The sequence below is a fragment of the Sciurus vulgaris genome, assembly GCF_902686455.1.
Source record: "Sciurus vulgaris genome assembly, chromosome: 7".
Lineage (NCBI taxonomy): Eukaryota > Metazoa > Chordata > Mammalia > Rodentia > Sciuridae > Sciurus > Sciurus vulgaris.
The window spans coordinates 95,486,732-95,504,261 of NC_136467.1; positions in this window are offsets into that span (position 1 = coordinate 95,486,732).

Consider the following 17,530-nt stretch of genomic DNA (forward strand, 5'->3'; position numbering starts at 1 on the left):
ACCCTCACTACAAGGAGAAGAAAATTCTTTGCTGCTCTCATGTGGAGAACTGCATTCTCCAAAGTAGTTCCCTCCATAGTTCTTGGTAATTCTTTTCTCACGGAGCCTAGTTATGGCAGGGTGAGCTTCAAAACTATCCCCCCATTCTATACTGGGCACTATATGCTGTAGACTGTATGCTTGAGGATTTAAAGAGCACTGTGCTAAACCAGCTTCAGAAAATATCCAGACAAAAACATGTTCATGTAAACCAACTGTTACATGTGCTCTTAACGAGATAATTTTAGGATTAATATAGGGTACAATTTTAAATTTACTTACTCAAAATAGCAAAGTACATATTAAAATGAAAATCATTCTTTAAACGTATCATTGTGAAAGATGATATCCTTTCAGATTTTTGCTTTCACCATCTGTCACAGAGTCTAACAAACACTACAGATATAATGACCATTATTTTTATAATAAAATTTCTTGTACCTGTTTTTTTTTTCCCCCAAAATAGTTCAGGTAGAAAGCATTTTAGAGGGTAGAACATAGAACTTGAGCATGTTTCAGTGAATGCTTAAGCTTTATTTTATTTTTCAGGAAGGGTGAGCAACCCCAAGGAATTGGAAGAGTTTGGAGACTAGCCTGATATTTTATGGAGTTGCAAAGAGCAATAATTTGTGAAGAGCAAGTTGAGAGGTGATAAAAAAACATAGGTTATTTTCAAGTGACCTCTAAACACTCCCACTCTGTCCCATTGAAATGATGAAATTAGTGTTTCTGTCAGGAGGTTTGGTGTGCAAGAGACTGCTAGATGTTCTTGGAAATCCTTTTTAAGATATGAGAATAGTGTAAATTTTAAAATAAAATATATATGGATTCTAGCTTTTGTAAAATGTTATTGACCTATCTGAAAGTAACATTTATGACTCATAACCTATAAATTTTCTAAGGAAACATGAATCTTTTATAAACACACTTGGCATAAAAATAAAAAGTTGGAGCCTGACTGACCCCCACACTGAGGTCGGATGCCAACGTGGAGCCTGCCTGCCTGCCCCCCTACTGCTGAGGGACACTGCACTTGCCTCTGTGCTGACTCAGTGCACCCTTGCTGGACTCCCCAGATTCTTTGGAGCCTGGTGCAGGCATTTTGAATTATCCTGAGGGTGTGGTCATCATCATTGGAAGAGTGGCTCCCTTCCTGAGACACCTACAGGAGACTGGAGGCCATTTGACAGGACTCAGGATTCAAGAAGAGGAGGTATTGAGAGACTCGGGACCAACTCAGAGCCACCAATGAGTCTCTTCAACTGGGTGAGGCTCCCTGGATGGGACAGTAGTCCTGGAATGCAGGGAACTTTGTGGAGTAGAGTGGCCCAGTGAGACTCCTCTGCTGGAGCCGTGAATCAAGACAACTGGGAGCATTGTATAGGAGGGCCACTCAGTGAGAGACTTCAGCACAAGGCAATGCTCCCTGGCTCAGGAGGTAGGTCCAGAACCCTGAGCATGTTGCAGAGGAGGGCTGCCTGACATAGGCGGTAGTTCTGGGCCAAAGGAAACTTCTCAGAGGAGAGCTGCCCAGTGAGACTTCCCCACTAGGTGAGTGTTTCCTGCCAGGTGAGGCTTTCCCACCAGGGTGGTAGAACCAGAGACAAAGACCCAGACAAGCCATGCCCCAGCCCGCAGTCTAGCCCCCCTTTGGCTGACCATTGGTCAGCAAGTGGAGGCACCTCGGCCCACTAGCAGGGAATATACCCCATCTGAAAGCGGGGCCCTAGAGGGGCAGCTTACTTGTGGAGCACTGCATTATCAAGTTCCTCCAAAACTTCAGGCTACTGAAGGATAGGAGGTAAATCATTGGAAATCTACAGGGACACTATAAGTCAATAGAGCAAATCTTCAATATTTCAGAGTTTCACTACTAGAGGGGTAGATACCTGAGCAATATGAGAAAACAAGGGAAGAAAATGTCCCAAACAAACCTAGATACTACATCAATAAAATCCAATGACAGCATGGCAGAAGAAAGTCAGAAAGGGAGCTCAAAATGTACATAATTAAAATGGTCAGAGAAGCAAATGATGAAAGAGCAAATGCAGGCTTTGAATGATCACACCACTCAACAGGTAAAAGAGCAAATGTGGGAAGCAAAAGATCATTTCAATAAAATGAAAAAAAAAAACAGACTTTTGAAATGAAAGAAATAATAAACCAAATAAAAAAACTCCAAAGAAAGCATAACCAATAGGATAGAACACCTGGAAGACAGAACCTCAGACATTGAAGAAAAAAATATTTTACCTTGAAAACAAAGTTGACCAAAAACCTAAGATGGTAAGAAATCACAAAGAGAATCTACAAGAATGATGGGATGTCATGAAAAGACCAAATTTAAAAGAATTATTGGGATTGAGGAAGGCACAGAGAAACAAACCAAAGGAATGAACAATCTATTCAATGAAATAATATCAGAAAATTTCCCAAACCTGAAGAATGAAATGGAAAACCAAGTACAAGTGGCTTATAGGACTCCAAATACACAAAATTACAATAGACCCACACCAAGGCACATTATAATGAAAATACCTAACATACAAAATAAGGACAGAATTTTAAAGGCTGCAAGAGAAAAGAATCAAATTACATCCAGGGGGGAAAACAATACTGATATCAGTAGATTTTTCAACCAACACCCTAGAAGCTAGAAGGCCCTAGAACAACATTTTTCAAGTTCTGAAAGAAAATGGATGTCAACCAAGAATCTAATACCCAGCAAAACTTACCTTCAGATTTGACAACGAAATAAAATCCTTCCATGGTAAACAAAAGCTAAAAGAATTTACAACAAGAAAGCCAGCACTACAGAACATTCTCAGCAAAATATTCCATGAGGAAGAGATGAAAAACAACATTGTAACTCAGCAAAGGGAGGAACTACCTTAGAGAAAAACCACTCAAAGGAGAAACTGAGCCAAATTAAAAACTAAAATAAGCCCAAATGACTGGGAATACAAATCATATCTCAATAATAACTCTGAACATTAATGGCCTGAACTCATCAATCAAAAGACATAGACTGGCAGAATGGATTAAAAAGAAAGACCCAACAATATGCTGCCTGCAAGAGACTCATCTCATAGAAAAATATATCCACAGACTAAAGGTGAAAGGATGGGAAAAAACCTACCATGTGCAGGGACTCAGTAAAAAAGCGGGGGTTTCCATCCTTATATCAGATAAAGTGGACTTCAAGCCAAAGTTAGTCAGAAGGGATAAAGAAGGACATTTTATACTGCTTAAGGGAAGCATAAATCAGCAAGACATAACAATCATAAATATCTATGCCCCAAACAGTGGTTCATCCCTGTATGTCAAACAAATCCTTTTCAATTCCAGAAATCAAATAGACCACAATATAATAATCCTAGGTGATTTTAACACACCTCTTTCCCCACTGGACAGATCTTCCAAACAATAATTGAACAAAGAAACCATAGATCTCAATAACACAATAAATAATTTAACTTATTGGACATATATGGATATACCATCCAAAAAAGAATGAATACACTTTCTTCTCAGCAGCACATGGATCCTTCTCTAAAATAGACCATATTTTTTGCCACAAGGCTAAGGTTAGCAAATACAAGAAGATAGAGATGCTACCTTGAATTCTATCAGATCATAATGGATTGAAATTAGAAATAAATGACAGAATAAAAAATAGAAACTACTCTAACACCTGGAGATTAAATAATACACTATTATATGATGAATGGATAACAGAAGACCTTAGGAGGGAAATAAAAAAATTCTTAGAGGTAAATGAGAGCAAAGACACATCATATCAAAATCTGTAGGACACTATGAAAGCAGTACTTAGAATAAAATTTATTTCATGGAGCGCATTCAATAAAAGAAGAAAAAATCAACAAATAAATGACCTAATACTACAGCTCAAAGCCCTAGAAAAAGAAGAGCAGACCAACACCAAACGTAGTGGAAGACAGGAAATAGGTAAAATCAGAGCTGAAATCAATGAAATTGAAACAAAAGAAACAATCGAAAAAATTAACAAAATAAACAGTTGGTTCTTTGAAAAAATAAACAAAATTGATAAACCCTTAGCCACACGAACAAAGAGAAAGAGGGAGAAAACTCAAATTACCAAAATTCGGAATGAAGAAGGAAATATCACAACAGACACGAGTGAAATACAAAGCATAATTAGAAGCTATTTTGTAAATTTCTACTCCAACAAAATAGAAAATCTCGAAAATATCAATAGGTTTCTAGAGACATGAATTACCTGAACTGAATCAGCAGAATATACACAATTTAAATAGATCAATTTCAAGTAATGAAATAGAAGAACTCATCAAAAGCCTACCAATAAAGAAAAGTCCAGGACCAGATGGGTTCTCAGCCGAGTTCGACAAAACCTTTAAATAAGAGCTCATTCCAATACTCCTCAAAGTATTCAATGGAATAGAAGAGGAGGGAACCCTCCCAAACTCATTCTATGAAGCCAATATCACCCTGATACCTAAACCAGACAGAGACACATCAAGGAAAGAAAATTTCAGACCAATATACTTAATGAACATCAGCGCAAAAATTCTCAAAAAATTTTAGCAAATTGCATATAAAAATACTTTAAAAAGATAGTGCACCACATTCAAGTGGGTTTTATCCCAGGGATGCAAGGTGGGTTCAACATCCGGAAATCAATAAATGTCATTCATCATATCAACAGACTTAATGTCAAGAATCACATGATTATTTCAATAGATGCAGAAAAAGCATTTGATAAAATACAGCATCCCTTCATGCTCAAAACACTAGAAAAATTTGGGGTAGTGGGAACATTCCTTAACATTGTAAAGGCCATCTACGCTAAGCCCATTGCTAATATTATTCTAAATGGTGAAAAACTGAAAACATTCCCCCTAAAAACTGGAACAGGGCAGGGATGCCCTCTTTCACCACTTCTATTCAACATTGTTCTTGAAACTCTAGCCAGAGCAATTAGACAAACCAAAGAAATTAAAGGGATACAAATTGGAAAAGAAGAACTCAAACTATCCCTATTTGCTGATGATATGATTATATATTTAGAGGAACCTGGAAATTCCACCAGAAAACTTTTAGAACTCATAAGTGAATTCAGTAAAATAGCAGGATCTAAGATCAATGCTCATAAATCTAATTCATTTTTATACATAAGTAATGAATCCTCTGAAAGAAAAGTTAGGAAAACTACCCTATTCACAATAGCCTGGAAAAAAAATAAAATACTTAGGAATCAATCTAACAAAAATAGTTGAAACACCTCTACAATGAGAACTACAGAACACTAAAAAAAGAAATTAAAGAATACCTTAGAAGATGGAAAGATCTCCCATGTTCTTGGATAGGCAGAATTAATATTGTCAAAATGGCCATACTACCAAAAGTACTATACAGATAAATTATTAAAAATCCGAAGATAAACAAATTCTGAACTCAATATACATGTTATATTGATCAAATAGCCTTCATTCCACACAATGACACATTATTTGTATAATGATTTCTCTGAACACAAGTGTTAGAAAATAAAAGTGGATGCTGCTACCTATTGGAGACAATATCAACTTATTTTGAACTTTCATAGTTAAGTGGATATTTGGTGTGAAATCCCAATTTAAGTTAAAGGAACTATTTGTCATTAAAGGTCATTTACTACAATCCAGCCAGTATTCTGCATCTATTATTACAATTGAGCTCCACAAAGTTGGCCCTTTCTGTGCTGAGAAATAACTTGGTAACATTTTATATATGCATAATAATGCAACCTAATTTAGTGAAAAAATGTAAACAATAAAATGTTAAAAATAATCTCTTGCCAGTGCACACCTATAATCTCTATGGCTCAGGAGAATGAGGCAGGAGGATCATCAGTTCATAGCCAACCTCAGCAAAAGTGAGGTTCTAAGCAACTCAGCTAGAGCCTGTCTCTAAATAAAATTTAAAATAGGGCTTGGGATGTGGTGCAATGGTTAACTGCCCCTGAGTTCAAATCCAAGTACACCCCCCCAATCTAATCTATTAGATCATTTTAAGGAGTCAGTGTATCATTCCAAATGCTAAGTCAAGAATATAATGCTCTGCTTCTGTCTATTGAAGAACCTGGTTACATTTATACATAACATGCACACACACACACACACACACACACACACACACACACACACACACATACACATACACACACAGCAGCACTTCAGTATCAAGCACTTCATAGCAGCACTCAGCATCAATAAAAGATAGTCTTCTCTTTACTGGAGAAGTTTGAGAGTCTATGGAGAAGGTATAAAGTGAGTTGCAATGGTTGGGTGACAGAAAGTCTCAGCATTTTCTGACACCTAGTCAACATTCGCAATGAATGTGGTCACTGATTTTTATTCTTTCCTGTGAAGTGATACTATGTGGTGTAACATAGGAAAACACATATTTATTCATTTAGAAATACTCACATATATAATCAGTGCACCCTCAGTGCTTCTCATTGAATGTTTTCAGTCTATTTTAAGAAACGATTTTAACTAAAATAACAGCTTATAGTGTAAATTTTCTGTGTTAAATAAATAAAGCACCATGACCTTAGGTCTAGTATATTTGAAATATTATTCTGAGATGACATTCATACTTTTAAAATAAACATTTCCAGTGACATTTCTGGCACTGATATTACCACTGGATTAAGGAATTTTCTGTTGTTTGGGTCTCATCTGATTTTTCTCTATGAACTATAATACTCCTTGACGTTTCAAGTGGTTTGACTAATTTCTTATGTTGTATTTTCTTATGACTCACAGTATTGCTAGCAGTAATAGAAGCATAGACACCTTATTCCAATAAAATCTAGTTTCCAGATATGCATAATTTTATATATATTTTCATATTTTAGGTATTTCTTCAAATCATCACACATATAATTTTATTTTCTAGATTGATGCAGGTTCACAATTATTCACTCACACACAATTGCTTCTACTTTTTTATTTGAATTTATTTTTATTGTAAACAAAAGGTATACATGTTGTTTCTCTTTGTACATGGAGTAACAGCATACCATTTGCGTAATCATACATTTACATAGGGTAATGATGTTTGATTTATTCTGTTATTTTTTCCTTCTCCCCCACCCCTCCCACCCCTCTTTTCCCTCTATACAGTCCCTCCTCCCTCCATTCTTGCCCCCTCCCACCCCCCATTATGTGTCATCATCCGCTTATCAGCAAGATCATTTGTCCTTTGTTTCTTTGAGATTGGCTTATATCACTTAGCATGATAGTCTCCAATTTCAATCATTTGCCTGCAAATGCCATAATCTTATTATTCTTTATAGCTGAGTAATATTCCATTGTATATATATACCACAGTTTCTTTATCCATTCATTAATTGAAGGACATCTAGGTTGGTTCCACAATCTGGCTATTGGGAACTGAGCAGCTATGAACATTGATGTGGCTGTATCTCTGTAGTATGCTGATTTTAAGTCCTTTGGGTATAGGCTGAGGAGTGGGATAGCTGGGTCAAATGGTGGGTCCATTCCAAGTTTTCTGAGGAATCTCCTTACTGCTTTCCAGAGTGGCTGCACTAATTTGCAGCCCCACCAGCAATGTATGAGTGTACCCTTTTCCCCACATCCTCTCCAACACTATTGTTGTTTGTATTCTTGAGAATCACCATTCTAATTGGGGTGAGATGGAATCTTAGTGCAGTTTTGATTTGCATTTCTCTTATTGCTAGAGATGTGAACATTTTTTCATGTATCTGTTGATTGCTTGTACACCATCTTCTGTGAAGTACTTGTTCATATCCTTAGCCCATTTGTATTCTGGGTGTAGAGTTTTTTGAGTTCTTTATAGATTCTGGAATTTAGTGCTCTATCTGAAGTATGAGTGGCAAAGATTTTCTGCAACTCTGTAGGGTCTCTCTTAGCATTGCTGATAGTTTCCTTTGCTGAGAGAAAGCTATTTAGTTTGAATATATCCCAGTTATTTATTCTTGCTTTTATTTCTTGTGCTATGGGAATCCTGTTAAGGAAGTCTGATCCTAAGCCAACAAGTTGAAGATTTGGAACTACTTTTTCTTCTATAAGATGCAGGGTCTCTGGCCTGATTTCAAGGTCCTTCATCCATTTTGAGTTGAGTTTTGTGCAGGGTGAAAGATGGGGGTTTAGTTTCATTCCATTGCATATGGCTTTCCAGTTTTCCCAGCACCATTTGTTGAAGAGGCTATCTTTTCTCCACTGCATATTTTTGGCACCTTTGTCTAGTATGAGAAAATTGTATTTATTTGGATTTGTGTCCATGTTCTCTATTCTGTACCATTGATCTGTCTATTTTGGTGCCAATACCATGATGTTTTTGTTACTATTGCTTTGTAGTACAGTTGAAGTTCTGGTATTACGATACCCCCTGTTTCATTCTTCCTGCTAAGGATTGCTCTAACTATTCTGGGTTTCTTATTCTTCCAGATGAATTTCATAATTGCTTTCTCTATTTCTGTAAGGTACATCATTGGGATTTTGATTGGAATTGCATTGAATCTGAATAGCACTTTTGGTAGTATGGCCATTTTGACAATATTAATTCTGCCTATCCAAGAACATGGGAGATCTTTCCATCTTCTAAGGTCTTCCTCAATTTCTTTCTTCAATATTTTGTAGTTTTCATTGTAGAGATCTTTTGCCTCTTTGGTTAGATTGATTCCCAATTGAGGCTATTGTGAATGGAGTTGTTTTCCTCATTTCCCTTTCAGATGTTTCATCACTTGTGTATAAAAATGCTTTAGATTTATGCATGTTGATTTTATAGCCTGCTTTTTGCTGAATTCATTGATGAGGTCTAGAAGTTTTCTGGAGGAGTTTTTTTTCCATCCTCTAAATAAAGAATTATGTCATCAGCAAATAGTGGCAGTTTAAGTTCCTCTTTTCCTATTCGTATCCCTTTAATTTCTTTATTCTGTCGAATTGCTCTGGCTAGACTTTCAAGGACAATGTTGAATAGAAGTGGTGAAAGAGGACATCCCTGTCTTGTTCCAGGTTTTAGAGGGAATGCTTTCAGTTTTTCTCCATTAAGAATGATATTGGCCATGGACTTACCATAAATAGCCTTTACAATGTTCAGATATGTTCCTACTATGCTTATTTTTTCTAGTGTTTTGAGCATGATGGAGTGTTGTATCTTGTTGAATGCTTTTTCTGCGTCAATTGAAATAACCATATGATTCTTATCCTTAAGTCTATTGACATGATGGATTACATTTATTGATTTATGGATGTTAAACCATCCTTGCATTCCAGGGATGAACCCCACTTGATTGTGGTGCATGATTTTCTTAATATGTTTTTGGATACGGTTTGCCAATATTTTGTTAAGGATCTTTTGCATCTATATTCATCAAGGATATTGGTCTAAAATTTTCTTTCCTTGATGCATCTTTGTCTGGTTTGGGTATGAGGGTGATATTAACTTCATAGAATGAGTTTGGTAGGGTACCCTCCTTTTCTATTTCCTGGAATACTTTGAGAAGTTTTGGAATGAGTTCTTCTTTGAAGGTCTTGTAGAACTCCACTGAGAATCCATCTGGTCCTTGGCTTTTCTTGGATGGTAGGTTTTTAATGGCTTCTTCTATTTCATTGCTTGATATTATTCTGTTTATATTGTGTATGTCCTCCTAGTTCAGTTTGGGAGAAGCATATGTCTCTAGAAACTTGTCAATGTCTTCTGTAGTTTCTATTTTGTTGGAATACAGATTATCGAAGTTGCTGCTCATTTTGTTATGTATCTCAGTGGTGTCTGTTGTGATATTTCCTTTTTCATCAAGAATTTTAGTAATCTGAGTTTCTCTCTCCTCTTTGTTAGTGTGCTTAAGTGTTTTTCTATTTTGTTTACTTTTTCAAAGAACCAACTTTTTATTTTGTCAATTTTTTGAATTGTTTCTTTTGTTTCAATTTCATTGATTTCAGCTCTGATTTTAATTATTTCCTGTCTTCTACTACTTTTGCTGTTATTCTGTTCTTCTTTTTCTAGGGCTTTGAGCTGTAACGTTAAGTCATTTAGTTGTTGACGTTTCATTCTTTTCTGGAATGCACTCCATGCAATGAATTTTCCTCTTAGTACCTCTTTCATAGTGGTCCAGAAATTTTGATATGTTGTATTGTCATTCTCATTGACCTCTAAGAATTTTTTTTTTAATCTCCTCCCTGATGTTTTCTGTTATCCATGTTTCATTCAATAGCATATTATTTAGTCTCCATGTGTTGGAGTAATTTCTGTTTTTTATTTTGTTTTTGATTTCTAATCTCAGTCCATTATGATCTGATAGAACACAAGGCAGTATCTCTATTTTTTTTTTGCATTTCCTAAGGCTGCTTTGTGGCATAACATATGGTCTATTTTCGAGAAGGTTCCATGTGCTGCTGAGAAGAAAGTGAATCCACTCATTGATGGATGGAATATTCTATATATGTCTGTTAAGTCTAGGTTATTGATTGTGTTATTGAGTTCTATGGTTTCTTTGGTTGGTTTTTGTCTGGACGATCTATCTAGTGGTGACAGCAGTGCGTTAAAGTCACCCAGAATTATTGTGTTGTGGTCTATGTGATTCCTGAAATTGAGAAAGATTTGTTTGATGTACAGGGATGCACCATTGTTTGGGGCAAAATATTTACTATTGTTATGTCTTCCTGATTTATGCTTCCCTTAAGCAGTATAAAATGTCCTTCTTTATCCCTTCTAACTAACTTTGGCTTGAAGTCCACTTTATCTGATATAAGGATGGAAACCCCTGCTTTTTTACTGAGTCTATGTGTGTGGTAGGTTTTCTCCCATCCTTTCACCTTTAGTCTGTGGATGTATTTTTCTATGAGATGAGTCGCTCGCAGGTGGAATATTGTTGGGTCTTTCTTTTTAATCCATTCTGCCAGTTTATATCTTTTGATTGATGAATTTAGGCCATTAACATTCAGGGTTATTATTGAGATATGATTTGTATTTCCAGTCATTTGGGCTTATTTTGGTTTTTAATTTGGCTCAGTTTCTCCTTTGAGTAGTTTTTCTCTAAGGTAGTTCCTCTCTTTGATGACCTACATTGTTGTTTTTCATTTCCTACTCATGGAATATTTTGTTGAGAACATTCTGTAGCGCAGGCATTCTATTTGTAAATTCTTTTAGCTTTTGTTTATCATGGTAGGATTTTATTTCATCTTCAAATCTGAAGGTTAGTTTTGCTGGGTATAAGATTCTTGGTTGGCAACCATGTTCTTTCAGAGCTTGAAATACGTCGTTCCAGGCCCTTCTAGCTTTTAGAGTGGGTTGAGAAGTCTGCTGCTATCCATATTGGTTTCCCCCTATATATAATCTGATGCTTTTTTCTCACAGCCTTCAAAATCCTATCTTTATTTTGAATGTTAGGCATTTTCATTATAATGTGCCTTGGTGTGGATCTGTTGTGATTTTGTGCATTTGGTGTTCTGTAAGCCTCTTGTATTTGATTTTCCATTTCATTCTTCAGGTTTGGGAAATTTTCTGATATTATTTCATTGAATAGGTTGTTCATTCCTTTGGTTTGTATCTCTGTGCCTTCCTCAATCCCAATGATTGTTAAATTTGTTCTTTTCATGATGTCCCATAGTTCTTGGAGATTCTGTTCATGATTTCTTACCATCTTCTCTGTTTGGGCAACTTCCTTTTCAAGATTCAATATTTTGTCTTCATTTTCTGAGGTTCTGTCTTCCAAGCGGTCTAGTCTGTTGGTGATGTTTTCCATTTTGTTTTTTATTTGGTTTATTGTTTCCCTCATTTCAAGGATTTCTGTTTTTTTTTTTTTTTTTTTTTTTTTTTTTTTGAGAATCTCTATCTCTCTGTTGAAATGATCTTTTGCTTCCTGCAGGTGCTCTTTTAGCTTATTGGTATTATCTTTCATTGCCTGCATTTGCTCTCTTATCTCATCCTTTGCTTCATGAATCATGTTAATCATATATAATCTGAAGTCCTTTTCTGACATTTCTCCTACCATACTGTCATTTGATTCTATTAATGTAGAATCTAGATTTGTTTGGATCATTTTCTTCCCTTGTTTTTTTCATGTTGTTCACGTGTCTTCCCCTCTAGCAGGGCAGATCTGGGGTATTGCAGATTTCCCCCTATAAGCTTATAGTGGTCCTATAGGTTTCCAAAACTTTTTCTTTAAGGGGAGATCAATATTAGCAGTGCCCAATTCAGACACTATGCAATCCTAGACCAAATAACCCCTATGAGGACAATAACAATATTGTCATAATAAACAGAATGAGTTCAAATATTATCTTCAGTAAAACAAACAGATTTGCAATAAGGCCTGCAGTTTCTAATGGAGGACAAAGGGGATGCAGAGTGATGTAGAATGTAGCTGTTAGCGGGATAAGAAAAGAATATACAGAAGTTCTAGATAATAGAAAGGGTGAGAGTGTAATCAAAGAAATTGGATGTTAGCATGCAACAAAGGGAGAAAGAGACTCTGAGGGAACAGGTATACAAAAGGAAAAGAGAGCAATAAAAGTAAAGAAATAAAAACTTAAAATTTTTCAATAAAGAGAAAAAAGAAAATCTGCAGTATAACAGTCATACAGTAATGAAACCGCCCCGTCTTCAGTAGCCTGATGTATGAGAGGTACCTGACAATGAACTTCGAGTCTCCAGCAGGCATCTCAGGATGGGATTTACCCCACCTAAAGATTGGAGCTACTGCTTCCAGGATTATTCAAGATGGCCGCTCTGGCTTCCAAATGTGTTGGCAAATGAGGAGCTGCAGCTCAGGGTATGGACATGGTCAGTTGGAGGTCCTGGAGGCAGGGTGCAGTTGGTCAGGCTGGGGTCCTGGAGTTCGGGTGTGTTTGGTGTGGTTGCAGGATCCTGGAGGCTGGGTGCAACCACTTGGTCTGGGGTCCTGGTGACAGGGTGCAGTCAGTTGGTCTGGGGGTCCTGGTGGCAGGGAGCGTCAGTCGATGTGAGGGCTCCAGAGGCAGGGAGTGATTGGTCGGACTGAGTGATCCTGGAGATGGGTCTCAGTCAGTCTGGTCAGGGATCCCACGGGGCCTGGCTGTTGTCTCAAAATGGCGGCAGCCACATGTAATCAACCCTGCAGGTACTGTAACAGTGAACTTCCAGGCAACAGCAGGCAGCTGGTGCTCCACTGGCGGTTGGCAATCAGTTTGATGACTGTTGTCGGACGATCAAGAGGTGAACCTCATGTGCATTGGGTGATGGATAGGTGTAAGGCAGAGGATGGACAGGCAAGAGGCAGGCAAATGGCAGATGATAGGCATCTGATAGTGAGCAATCTGGACTCAAGAAAGGCATCAATATGCTGACAGACTGCAGGTAATCACAGTAGTCAAATGGGGTAAACAGCAGGGGATCGATAACCAGCAAAAATTGCCTCACCAGGAAACAGATATCCTCTGCTTGAAACCAGAGTTACGAAGCGACAAGGAAAGCAACCTCCCTCTCGTCTGCCATCTTGGATCTCCTCTACTCCTTTTTTATGTAATAGAATGCTCAACTAAAATATTTGTATTCATCTTGATTTCGTTCACAACGTAAACACTGTCCTAATGTTTGAAAAGTAAAATGTAAACATAAGCTAAAATTATCCATGACATAGAAATATTCTGAATATCACATATTGTCATATAGTATTAACAAAGATAAATTTAAGAATGCCATTTTAATACATCATAAAAAAGAGGAGAAAAGAATGGCAGATAATCCTGTATAAAAATACAGCAAAGAACAGAAATTTTACAGAATTAAACACAATTGAAAAATACATATACAAACATGTACAGCATCACAAATAAAAATAGAGCATAATCCAATTGCTTGCACAAGACCCTAGATTTAACCTCCAGCATTACAAAATTTTTAAGAAGTAAACTAATCATAAATTACAATATCAATTCAAATAATTTACAATGCACTGCACTGGAATTTTTTTAAATTTTCACAGAAATTATCATTCATATCATAGTGCTCCCTTTTAAAGTTGAAATGAAACAACCATTTAAGGACTATTTTTCTGTTGACAAAAATCATATATCTATTCTTGCTTGTTCTTTTTCTCAGAAATTCTTTTCTAGGAATTAATCTAAAAAACAAAAGTCTAATTTAGAAACAAAGATTTTGGTTCAGTAATTCTTATAGTACATGCAAAATAATGTCCAATTTTTATATTTTTTTATATAATTTATAACATAATTAGTAGATATTATCAGGTAATCGTAATAATATTAAAAGGAATAATTGTATCAAGATTGTATAAATAATGCACTTCTAAAACTGTGAAAAAATTGCTATGTAGAGATATAAAGATAAATATTACCAATTTTTTTTTTAATTTAAACAAATGGGATACATGTTGTTTCTCTATTTGTATATGAAGTCAAGGCATACCATTTGTGTAATCATTAATTTACATAGGGCTATGTTGTTTGATTCATTCTGTTATTTCTTCCCTTTCCCCCCACCCCTCCCACCCCTCTTTTCCCTCTATACAGTCCTTCCTTCCTCCATTCTTACCACCCTCCTTATCGCTAACCCTAACGCTAACCCTAACTCTAATGCTAACGCCTCCTACCACCTATTATATGACCTCATTCACTTATCAGCAAAATCATTTGTCCTTTAATTTTTTGAGATTGGCTTATCTCACTTAGCATGATATTCTCCAATTTCATCCATCTGCCTGCAAATACCATAATTTTATCATTCTTCATGGCAGAGTAATATTCCATTGTATATATATGCCATGGTTTCTTTATCCATTCATCAACTGAAGGGCATCTAGGTTGGTTCCACAATCTGGCTATGGTGAATTGAGCAGCTATGAACATTGACGTGGCTGTATCTCTGTAGTATGCTGATTTTAAGTCCATTGGGTATAGGCCAAGGAGTGGGATAGCTGGGTCAAATGGTGGTTCCATTCCAAAATTTCTGAGGAATCTCCATACTGCTTTCCAGAGTGACTGCACTAATTTGCAACCCCACCAGCAATGTATAAGTGTACCTTTTTCCCCACATCCTCGCCAACACCTATTGTTGCTTGTGTTCTTGATAATCGCCATTCTAATTGGGGTGAGATGAAATCTTAGGTTAGTTTTGATTTGCATTTCTCTTATTACTAGAGATATTGAACATTCTTTCATATATTTGTTGGTTGCTTGTACATCTCCTGTGAAGTGTCTGTTCATTTCCTTAGCCCATTTGTTGATTGGGTTACTTGTATTCTTTGTGTAGAGTTTTCTGAGTTCTTAATACATTCTGGAAATTACTACTTTATCTGAAGTATGAGTGGCAAAGATATTCTCCCACTCTGTAGGCTCTCTCTTCAAGTTACTGATAGTTTCCTTTGCTGAGAGAAAGCTTTTTAGTTTGAATCTATGCCAGTTGTTGATTCTTGCTTTTATTTCTTGTGCTATGGGAGTCCTGTTAAGGAAGTCTGATCCTCAGCCGACATGTGGAAGATTTGGACCTAATTTTTCTTCTATAAGATGTAGGGTCTCTGGTCTGATTTCGAGGTTCTTGATCCACTGTGAGTTGAATTTTGTGCAGGGTGAGAGATAGGGGTTTAATTTCATTCTGTTGCATATGGTTTTCCAGTTCTCCCAGCACCATTTGTTGAAGAAGCTATCTTTTCTCCATTGCATATTTTTGACACCTTTCTCTAGTATGAGAAAATTGTATTTATTTGGGTTTGTGTCCATGTCCTCTATTCTGTACCATTGATCTACCTTTCTATTTTGGTACCAATACCATGCCATTTTTGTTACTATTGCTTTGTAATAGAGTTGACGATCTGGTATTGCGATACCCCCTGCTTCACTCTTTCTACTGAGGATTGCTTTAGCTATTCTGGGTTTTTTGTTCTTCCAGATGAATTTCATAATTGCTTGCTCTATTTCTGTAAGGTACATCATTGGAATTTTAATTGGAATTGCACTGAATCTGTGTAGAACTTTAGGTAGTTTGGCCATTTTGACAATATTAATTCTGCCTATCCAAGAACATGGGAGATCTTTCCATCTTCTAAGGTTTTCTTTAATTTATTTCTTTAGTGTTCTGTAGTTCTCATTGTAGAGGTCTTTCACCTCTTTTGGGAGATTGATGCCCAAGTATTTTATTTTTTTCAAGGCTATTGTGAATGGGGTAGTTTTCCTAATTTCTCCTTCTGAAGGTTCATGACTTATGTATAAAAATGCATTGGATTTATGAGCATTGATCTTGTAACCTGCTACTTTACTGAGTTCACTTATGAGTTCTAAGAGTTTTCTGGTGGAATTTCCATGTTCCTCTAAATATATAATCATGTCATCAGTGAACAGGGATAGTTTGAGTACTTCTTTTCCAATTTGTATCCCTTTAATTTCTTTGGTTTGTCTAATTCCTCTGGATAGAGTCTCAAGGACAATATTGAATAGAAGTGGTGAAAGAGGGCATCCCTGCCTTGTTCCAGTTTTTAGGGGGAATGCTTTCAGTTTTTCACCATTGAGAACAATATTGGCCATGGGCTTAGCGTGGATGTCCTTTACAATGATCAGGAATATTCCACTACCCCAAATTTTTCTAGTGTTTTGAGCATGAAGGGATGCTGTCTTTTATCGAATGCTTTTTCTGCATCTATTGAAATAATCATGTCATTCTTAACTTTTAGTCTGTTGATATGGTGAATGACATTTATTGATTTTTGGATGTTGAACCAACCTTTCATCCCTGGGATAAAACCCACTTGATCGTGGTGCACTATCTTTTTAATATATTTTTGTATGCGATTTGCTCAAATTTTGTTGAGAATTTTTGCGTCGATGTTCATTAAGGATATTCGTCTGAAATTTTCTTTCCTCAATGTGTCTCTGTCTGGGTTAGTTATCATGGTGATATTGGCTTCATAGAATGAGTTTGAGAGGTTTCCCTCCTCTTCTATTTCATTGAATACTTTGAGGAGTATTGGAATGAGCTCTTCTTTAAAGGTTTTGTAGAACTTGGCTGAGAACCCATCTGGTCCTGGACTTTTCTTTATTGGTAGGCTTTTGATGACCTCTTCTATTTCATTGCTTGAAATTGATTTATTTAAGTTGTGTATGTCCTCCTCGTTCAGTTTGGGTAATTCATATGTCTCTAGAAACTTGTTGATGTCTTCGAGGTTTTCTGTTTGTTGGAGTATAGATTTTCAAAATAGCTTCTAATTATGTTTTGTATTTCACTCATGTCTGTTGTGATATTTCCTTGTTCATTCCGATTTTAGTAATTTGAGTTTTCTCCCTCTTTCTCTGTTAGTGTGGCTAAGGGTTTATCAATTTTGTTTATTTTTTCAAAGAACCAACTATTTATTTTGTTAATTTTTCCGATTGTTTCTTTTGTTTCAATTTTGTTGATTTCGGCTCTGATTTTACCTATTTCCTGTCTTCTACTACTTTTGGTGTTGGTCTGCTCTTCTTTTTCTAGGGCT